Source organism: Marmota monax, unplaced genomic scaffold, assembly GCF_021218885.2.
Source record: "Marmota monax isolate L192 unplaced genomic scaffold, Marmota_monax_Labrador192_F-V1.1 WCK01_AAM20220418_F8-fsc00086, whole genome shotgun sequence".
Taxonomy (NCBI): Eukaryota; Metazoa; Chordata; class Mammalia; order Rodentia; family Sciuridae; genus Marmota; species Marmota monax.
Genome location: NW_026693086.1, coordinates 7,968,037 through 7,977,974, shown reverse-complemented (window position 1 = coordinate 7,977,974; position 9,938 = coordinate 7,968,037).

Below are 9,938 nucleotides of genomic sequence, written 5' to 3'. Positions count from 1 at the left end.
CCTCAGCACCACATACAAACAAAGATGTTGTGTCCGCCGAAAACTAAATAACTAAATAAATAAATATTAAAATTTTAAAAAAAAGACTGCCTAGTCAACAAGGAAAGTAACCAATAGTAGAAGCACAGAAATATTAGATGACATGGAAAACAGCTTTTCAAATCCCACTGTACTTGGAAAAAGGCAAAGGCTGACTTCTTTATGTGGAAACAAAACTATTTTACCTACCATTCAGTTTTCAAGTCTCATTGATCAAAGTGAAACAAGGCACTCAAAGCAGCATGAAAAACACACACATCAAAGAGGTGAGGGAATCGAGCACACTGTCTGATAACCGGGTGCACACTACACTTAAAGGAGAATGGGACTCCACAGAACAGAAACAAGTTGCAGAACAGAAAGCAAGTGCTTTTAGAAGGTGTGAGCTACACCTGGTCTAGCTCACCTGAACTGCCTAAGCTTGAGCAGCACTTTCAACTCAAAATCTGCAAGGAATGCAAGTCTCTCATACTCCCACAATCTCCATTCATACACAAAAACAAAGGTCAGTAAGCCAGGTGTGGTGGTGCACGCCTGTAATCCCAGCAGCTTGGGAGGTAGAGGCCAGAGGATCACAAGTGCAAGGCCAACCTCAGCAACTTAGCAAGGCCCTAAGCAACATAGTGAGACCTGTGTCAAAATAAAAAACGAGTGGGGATGTGGCTCAGTGGTAAAATGCCCCTGGATTCAATCCCCAGTACCAAAACAACAAAAGAAAGGTAAACCAGCCTCTTACATACACATATTCTTAGAGTAACTTCTCACCTTGCTTTTTGAACTTTAGTACTTAAACTCTTGGTACATTTTAATGATGTGGTTGTAATAAAATTTTAAGAGAATGAAAGCACAATTCCTATTAGGGTGACTGGTTTATTCTGATGAGACAAGACAATTATCCAAAAAAATATACTACTAACTATGGCAAACTGAAGAGTCCACCACTTACTATTACATCATTGGTTATTTTTTTTTTTTTTTTTTTTTAATTTTTTATTGTGGGTTGTTCAAAACATTACAAATTTCTTGACATATCATATTCCACACTTTGATTCTAGTGGGTTATGAACTCCCACCTTCACCCCATACACAGATTGCAGATTCACATCAGTTACACATCCATTGATTTACATATTGCCATACTAGTGTCTGTTGTGCTCCGCTGCCTTTCCCATCCTCCACCATCCCCCCTCCCCACCTCTCCCCTCCCCTCCCCTCCTCTCTCTCTACCCCCTCCACTGTATAACCCTGAGGGTCTCCTTCCATTACCGTGCAATTTACCTTCTCTCTCCCTTTCCCTCCCACCTCTCATCCCTGTTAAATGTTAATCTTCTTCTCCTGTTCTTCGTCCCTACTCTGTTCTTAGTTACTTTCCTTATATCAAAGAAGACATTTGGCATTTGTTTTTTAGGGATTGGCTAGCTTCACTTAGCATAATCTGCTCTAATGCCATCCATTTCCCTGTAAATTCTATGATTTTGTCATTTTTTAATGCAGAGTAATACTCCATTGTGTATAAATGCCACATTTTTTTTATCCATTCGTCTATTGAAGGGCATCTAGGTTGGTTCCACAGTCTTGCTATTGTGAACTGTGCTGCTATGAACATCGATGTAGCAGTGTCCCTGTAGCATGCTCTTTTTAGGTCTTTAGGGAATAGACCAAGAAGGGGAATAGCTGGGTCAAATGGTGGCTCCATTCCCAGCTTTCCAAGAAATCTCCATACTGCTTTCCAAATTGGCTGCACCAATCTGCAGTCCCACCAGCAATGTACAAGTGTACCCTTTTCCCCACATCCTCGCCAGCACTTGTTGTTGTTTGACTTCCTAATGGCTGCCAATCTTACTGGAGTGAGATGGTATCTTAGGGTGGTTTTGATTTGCATTTCTCTGACAGCTAGAGATGTTGAGCATTTTTTCATGTACTTGTTGATTGACTGTATGTCCTCCTCTGTGAAGTGTCTGTTCAGGTCCTTGGCCCATTTGTTGATTGGGTTGTTTGTTCTCTTATTGTCTAATTTTTTGAGTTCTTTGTATACTCTGGATATTAGGGCTCTATCTGAAGTGTGAGGAGTAAAGATTTGTTCCCAGGATGTAGGCTCCCTATTTACCTCTCTTATTGTTTCTTTTGCTGAGAAAAAACTTCTTAGTTTGAGTAAGTCCCATTTGTTGATTCTAGTTATTAACTTTTGTGCTATGGGTGTCCTATTGAGGAATTTGGAGCCCGACCCCACCGACTGTAGATCGTAGCCAACTTTTTCTTCTATCAGACGGCGCGTCTCTGATTTGATATCAAGTTCCTTGATCCATTTTGAATTCACTTTTGTGCATGGCGAGAGAAAGGGATTCAGTTTCATTTTGTTGCATATGGATTTCCAGTTTTCCCAGCACCATTTGTTGAAGATGCTATCCTTCCTCCATTGCATGCTTTTAGCCCCTTTATCAAATATAAGATAGTTGTAGTTTTGTGGATTGGTTTCTGTGTCCTCTATTCTGTACCATTGGTCCACACGCCTGTTTTGGTACCAGTACCATGCTGTTTTTGTTACTATTGCTCTGTAGTATAGTTTGAAGTCTGGTATCGCTATACCGCCTGATTCACACTTCTTGCTTAGCATTGTTTTTGCTATTCTGGGTCTTTTATTTTTCCATATGAATTTCATGATTGCTTTCTCTATTTCTACAAGAAATGCCATTGGGATTTTGATTGGCATTGCATTAAACCTATAGAGAACTTTTGGTAATATCGCCATTTTGATGATGTTAGTTCTGCCTATCCATGAACAGGGTATATTTTTCCATCTTCTAAGATCTTCTTCTATTTCTCTCTTTAGGGTTCTGTAGTTTTCATTGTATAAGTCTTTCACCTCTTTTGTTAGGTTGATTCCCAAGTATTTTATTTTTTTTGAAGATATTGTGAATGGAGTGGTTGTCCTCATTTCCATTTCAGAGGATTTGTCGCTGATATACAGGAATGCCTTTGATTTATGCGTGTTGATTTTAAATCCTGCCACTTTGCTGAATTCATTTATTAGCTCTAATAGTTTCTTTGTAGAGCCTTTTGGGTCTGCTAGATATAGAATCATATCATCTGCAAATAGTGATAATTTAATTTCTTCTTTTCCTATTTTTATGCCTTTAATTTCTTTCGTCTGTCTAATTGCTCTGGCCAGTGTTTCGAGAACTATGTTGAAGAGAAGTGGAGAGAGAGGGCATCCCTGTCTTGTTCCAGATTTTAGAGGGAATGCCTTCAGTTTTTCTCCATTCAGAATAATGCTAGCCTGAGGCTTAGCATAGATTGCTTTTACAATATTGAGGTATGTTCCTGTTATCCCTAGTTTTTCTAGAGTTTTGAACATAAAGGGATGCTGTACTTTGTCAAATGCTTTTTCCGCATCTATCGAGATGATCATATGGTTCTTATTTTTAAGTCTATTGATGTGGTGAATAACATTTATTGATTTCCGTATATTGAACCAGCCTTGCATCCCAGGGATGAATCCTACTTGATCATGGTGTACAATTTTTTTTATATGTTTTTGTATCCGATTCGCCAGAATTTTATTGAGGATTTTTGCATCTAGGTTCATTAGAGATATTGGTCTGTAGTTTTCTTTCTTTGAAGTGTCTTTGTCTGGTTTAGGTATCAGGGTGATGTTGGCCTCATAGAATGAATTTGGAAGTTCTCCCTCCTTTTCTATTTCCTGAAGTAGCTTGAAAAGTATTGGTATTAGTTCTTCTTTAAAGGTTTTGTAAAATTCTGCTGTATACCCATCGGGACCTGGGCTTTTCTTAGTTGGTAGTCTTTTGATGGTTTCTTCTATCTCCTCAATTGATATTGGTCTGTTTAGGTTTTCTATATCCTCCTGACTCAATCTGGGCAGATCATATGACTTAAGAAATTTATCTATGCCTTCACTATCTTCTAATTTATTGGAGTATAAGGATTCAAAATAGTTTTTGATTATCTTCTGTATTTCTGAAGTGTCTGTTGTGATATTGCCTTTTTCATCCCGTATGCTAGTAATTTGAGTTCTCTCTCTTCTTCTCTTCACTAGCATCGCTAAGGGTCTGTCGATTTTGTTTATTTTTTCAAAGAACCAACTTTTAGTTTTGTCAATTTTTTCAATTGTTTCTTTTGTTTCGATTTCATTAATTTCAGCTCTGATTTTAATTATTTCTTGCCTTCTACTTCTTTTGCTGTTGTTTTGCTCTTCTTTTTCAAGGATTTTGAGATGAAGTATGAGATCATTTATTTGTTGGTTTTTTCTTTTTTTAAGGAATGAACTCCAAGCAATGAATTTTCCTCTTAGAACTGCTTTCAATGTGTCCCATAGATTCCGATATGTTGTGTCTGTGTTTTCATTTATCTCTAAGAATTTTTTAATTTCCTCCTTGATGTCTTCTATAACCCATTGATCATTCAGTAACCTATTGTTCATTCTCCAATTGATGTATGCTTTTTCCTTCCTTCTTTTATCGTTGATTTTCAGTTTCATTCCATTATGATCAGATAAGATGCATGGTAATATCTCTACTCCTTTATATTGTCTAAGAGTTGCCCTGTGACATAATATATGATCTATTTTTGAGAAGGATCCATGTGCTGCTGAGAAAAAAGTGTAACTGCTTGATGTTGGGTGGTATACTCTATATATGTCAATTAGGTCTAGGTTATTAATAGTGTTATTGAGTTCTATAGTTTCCTTATTCAACTTTTGTTTGGAAGATCTGTCCAGTGGCGAGAGAGGTGTGTTGAAGTCTCCCATGATTATGGTGTGGTGGTCTATTAGACTCTTGAACTTGAGAAGAGTTTGTTTGACGAACATAGCTGCACCATTGTTTGGGGCATAAATATTTATGATTGTTATGTCTTGTTGGTGTATGGTTCCCTTAAGCAGTATGTAGTGTCCCTCTTTATCTCTTTTGATTAACTTTGGCTTGAAATCTATTTTATTTGATATGAGTATGGACACGCCTGCTTGTTTCCGAAGTCCATATGAGTGATATGATTTTTCCCAACCTTTCACCTTCAGCCTATGTATGTCTTTTCCTATCAAATGCGTCTCCTGTAGGCAGCATATTGTTGGGTCTTGTTTTGTGATCCATTCTACTAGCCTGTGTCTTTTAATTGGTGAGTTTAAGCCATTAACATTTAGGGTTATTATTGAGATATGGGTTGTTCTTCCAGCCATATTTGTTTATTTCTGTTACTAAACATTGTTTGTTTTCCTCTTTGATTGTTTCCCCCCCCCCTTTACTGTCCTACCTCCCACTGTTGGTTTTCATTGTTATTTTCCATTTCCTCTTCCTGTAATACTTTGGCTAGGATGTTTTGAAGAGATGGTTTTCTAGCTGCGAATTCTTTAAACTTTTGTTTATCGTGGAAGGTTTTAATTTCATTCTCCATCCTGAAGCTTAATTTCGCTGGATACACAATTCTTGGTTGGAACCCATTATCTTTCAGTGTTTGAAATATGTTATTCCAGGATCTTCTAGCTTTCAGAGTCTGTGTTGAAAGATCAGCTGTTATCCTGATTGGCTTGCCCCTAAATGTAATCTGCTTCCTTTCTCTTGTAGCTTTTAAAATTCTCTCCTTATTCTGTATGTTGGGCATCTTCATTATAATGTGTCTAGGTGTGGATCTCTTATGATTTTGCACATTCGGCGTCCTGTAGGCTTCTAGGATTTGGGATTCTGTCTCATTCTTCAAGTCTGGGAAGTTTTCTTGTATTATTTCATTGAATAGACTGCTCATTCCTTTGGTTTGGAGCTCTGTACCTTCCTGTATCCCAATGACTCTTAAGTTTGGTCTCTTAATGTTATCCCATATTTCTTGGATGTTCTGCTCATGGTTTCTTAACAGTCTTGCTGAGCTGTCTATGTTCTTTTCCAGTTGAAATACTTTGTCTTCATTGTCTGATGTTCTATCTTCTAAGTGTTCTACTCTGTTGGTAGTATTCTCCATTGAGTTTTTAAGTTGGTTTATTGCTTCCTGCATTTCTAGGATTTCTGATTGCTTGTTTTTTATAACCTCTATCTCCCTGTATAGTTGATCCTTTGCTTCCTGGATTTGTTTGCGTAATTCGTTGTCGAAGTGATCTTTCATTGTCTGATTTTGCTGTTTAATGTCTTCCTTGATACTCCAGATCATCTGAAGCATGTATATCCTGAATTCTTTATCTGACATTCCATCTGCTGCAGCTGTTACCTCTTCTAAAGTTGCGTTGACCTGCATTGCTTGTGGTCCTTTCTTTCCTTGTCTTTTCATACTGCTTGCGTATCTTTCCTGCAGGTGCGGGCGGCGGCTCTGCTCTCTCCTTATTCCAATTGGGGTGTCGTGGCTACCACGCCGGCAGGTCACTGGGCCTGTTCTGGGAGCTGGTGGCGGCTCTGTTCTGCCCCTACTCCAATTGGGGTGACGTGTCTGTCGTACCAGCAGGCCACTGGGCCTGTCCTGCTGGTCGGTCGCAGATCTGCCCACCTTTCGGGCACGAGTGGAGGCTCTGCTTTGCCCCTACTCCAATTGGGGTGTCGTGACTACCCCGCCTGCAGGATGCTGGGCCTGTTCCTGGCAAGGGAGGCGACTCTGCTCTGTCACTACTCCAATTAGGGTGGTGTTTGTACCCCGCCGGCAGGCTCCTGGGCCTGATCCGCCGGTCTGTTGTAGGTCTGCCTACCTTGAAGGCGCGGGCGGCGGATCTGCCCTGCCCCTCCTACCACGCCTGCGGACCCCTGGGCCTGATCTGCAGGTTGATCACTGGTCTGCTCACCCTGCGGGCACGGGTGGCGGTTCCGCTCCACCCCCACTCCAATTGGGGTCACGTGACCACCACACCGGCAGGGCCTGATCCGGGCGTGGGATAAGGATCTGCTCTGCCCCTACTCGAGTTGGGGTGACGTGTGTACCACACTGGCAGGCCACTGGGCCTGACCCGCCAGGCTGTCACAGGTCTGTTTACCTTGCAAGCGCGAAGGGCGGCTCTGCCCTGCCCCTCCTACCACGCCCATGTACTACTGGGTCGTGGGTCTGCCCACCTGGCGGGTGTGGGTGGCGGCTCCGCTCCGCCCCCTCTCCAATTGGGGTCACGCGGTCACCACGCTGGCGAGCCGCTGGGCCTGCTCCGGGGGCTGGCGGCGGCCCGGCTCCTTCCCTCTGGCTCGAGTACAAATTGAGGAGACTCGGGTGACTGAGCCTCACCCCCCTTACCAGGAGACCAACTGCTTATGTCACCGCTGGTATTGATGAAGATCTGTCCTCCACCGCTTTCTGCTGACATCAGATCTCTGCCATGTTGGTATCCTATGCGAATGGCAGCATTTCGTTCCCCTTGCCAGGCAACCCAAGCAATGGGTGAGTCCTGACCTGCCCTCAGCAGGACCCGGACCGAGACGCAGTTTCCGCGGGCTCCTAGCCCCGGTCCAGGGAAGTTCCGGGAGCCGGAACTCGGCCGCTCCGTGCTCGGTGTAAGCTCCTATAAGTGTAGGCTCCAAGAAGCAGCCCCCGCGGGCTCAGTTCCGGGAGCCGGAATTCGGCCGCTTAGTGTTTGGTGTATGCTCTGATAGGAGCAGGGTCCAAGAAGCAGCCTCTGCAGGCTCCGCAGCCCTGAGCCAGGGCGGTTCCGGGACGGTTCCGGGAGCCGGAACTCGGCCGCTCTGTGCTCGGTGTAAGCTCCTATAAGTGTAAGCTCCAAGAAGCAGTCCCCGCGGGCTCAGTTCCGGGAGCTGGAATTCGGCTTCTTGGTGTTTCGTGTTTGCTCTGATATTAGCAGGGTCCAAGAAGCAGCCTCCGCAGGCTCCGCAGCCCGGAGCCAGGGCGGTTCCGGGACGGTTCCGGGAGCCGGGACTCGGCTGCCCCGCGCTCCATGTTCACTCCGATAAGATCAGATTTTAAGAAGCCCCCAGGCGCTGAACCCTAGCAATCTGTCTGCAAGCCGCAGGCGAATTGCAGCCTGAAATTACCTGTTCTATGGCTGAATGAGCTGCGGTCAGTCAAAAACAGGTGTGGTGACGTCAGTTTACCAACATGGTGGCTGCTGGCCTCCTCTGTGGTCTGACCGGTGTGGAGAACCGAGATGGACCGCTTCCTTCCCCGTCTCGAACCCAGAATTCAGCCCTGAGTGCGGTGCTTCCGCGTCTGGCAGAAACTGCAGCACTGTCTACATCATTGGTTATTAAGCTAAGTAGTATTTACTGACTACAATGATGTTGAAACTAAAGCAAAAGTATTCCTCCCACCCACTGAACTATGAGTAGGTAGCACAACAGCACTGTATTTTATAGTTAGTTCTTCCTCCAAGTCAAGTATTTGTCTATATTTAGATTATCAAGTGTATCATATGACTCAAAATTCAGAAATTCTAAAAGAAAAGAATTCAATTACATTATTCAGGAAAAAAGAGATGGGTATGGTGATGCACCCTATAACCCTAGCTATACAAGAGGCAGTAGAATTGCAAATTTGAGGCCAGCCAGGGCAATTTGAGAAACTGTGTCCCAAGCTTAAAAAATAAAGGGGATGGAGGTGCTGGGGATGTAGCTCCATGATAGAGCACCCCTGGGTTCGATCCCCAGTAAGAAAAGAAGCACAAAAAACCCAGCGTAAGAGTTGGGCATGGTGGCACATGCCTGTAATCCCAGTGGCTTAGGAGGCTGAAGCAGGAGGATCATGAGTTCATGCCAGCCTCAGCAACTTAGCAAGGCCCTAAGCAATTCAGGCAGACCCAGTCTCTAAAATAAAATACAAAAAAGGCTGGGGATGTGGCTCAGTGGTTTAGCGCCCCCAAGTTCAATCCCCGGCCCCTGCCCTCCACCAAAAAACCCAGTGTATGTATGGCAAAGAACACTGTAAGTCAAAAGTCAGAGAAAACTGAAAAAAATATTTGCAAGCAACATTACAGACTAAAGGCTACTCTCCTGAAGGACTTCTAGAAAGAGACAAAGATAAATAAATCCAGTAGTCCAACAGGAGAAAGAATTCCAAGACAGTTGTGCACAGAAAGGAATCACAGATGGATTTTTTTTGGACAGGGTCTCACTAAATTGCCCAGGCTGGTCTTGACCTTGCAATCCTCTTGCCTTAGCCTCCTAAACAGTTAGGCTTGAAAGTGTGAGCCACTATGCCCAGCTAGGTGGATCTTAATACAGGCAAGATGTGCAATTTCACTCAGGGTAACAAATATGCTAATTAAAATTATTATAAGATCTTACTGTAAAACATTCTTAAGCTTAAACTTTGGCTGTCTCAAAATAACAACATAGAAAGAGCTGAGGGTATGGCTCAGTGGTTAAGTGCCCCTTGGCTCAATCCCCCATATAGAAAAAAAAAACAGAATAAAATTCCACTGTATGCTGTCACTTTAAAGATACCCATATGTTTGAAATTGAAAAAGGGAAAAAAGACAAAACATCCAAATGATCAAACCAGCTTAAGTGACTTTATCAATATCAGACAAAAATCAATCTCAGAACCTGGACCACAACACTAAGAATAAAGAAGCGTTTCGTGGTGAGAAAGGGGTTAATTCAGCAACCCTAAATGTATGTATGCACTGAATAACATAGCTTCAAAATCCAAAGCAAAACCTGGCAAAGTGAAGGGGAGGGCAAGCAAATCCAAATTAAGACTGGAGATCCCAACATGCTGCCTAAGCGATGGAGCAGGAATAAGAGCAAGAAAACCATGGGGAACTGAGCACTTGAATCTGACCACAGTGCCAGCCACAGAGCCCTCTACCTGCCCTGACAATGGCTTACCCAGGGTGAAGGCTACTGTGTGCTGAACACCAGCACTTCTCGTCCATTGGGGGTTCCCAGTGGTGTCCACAAGTGAGCAGCTGAGGCTCCTGGTGTGCAGGGACTGAACCATGCTGCTGCTGCTGCTGCTTACACGGCAGGGGCTGG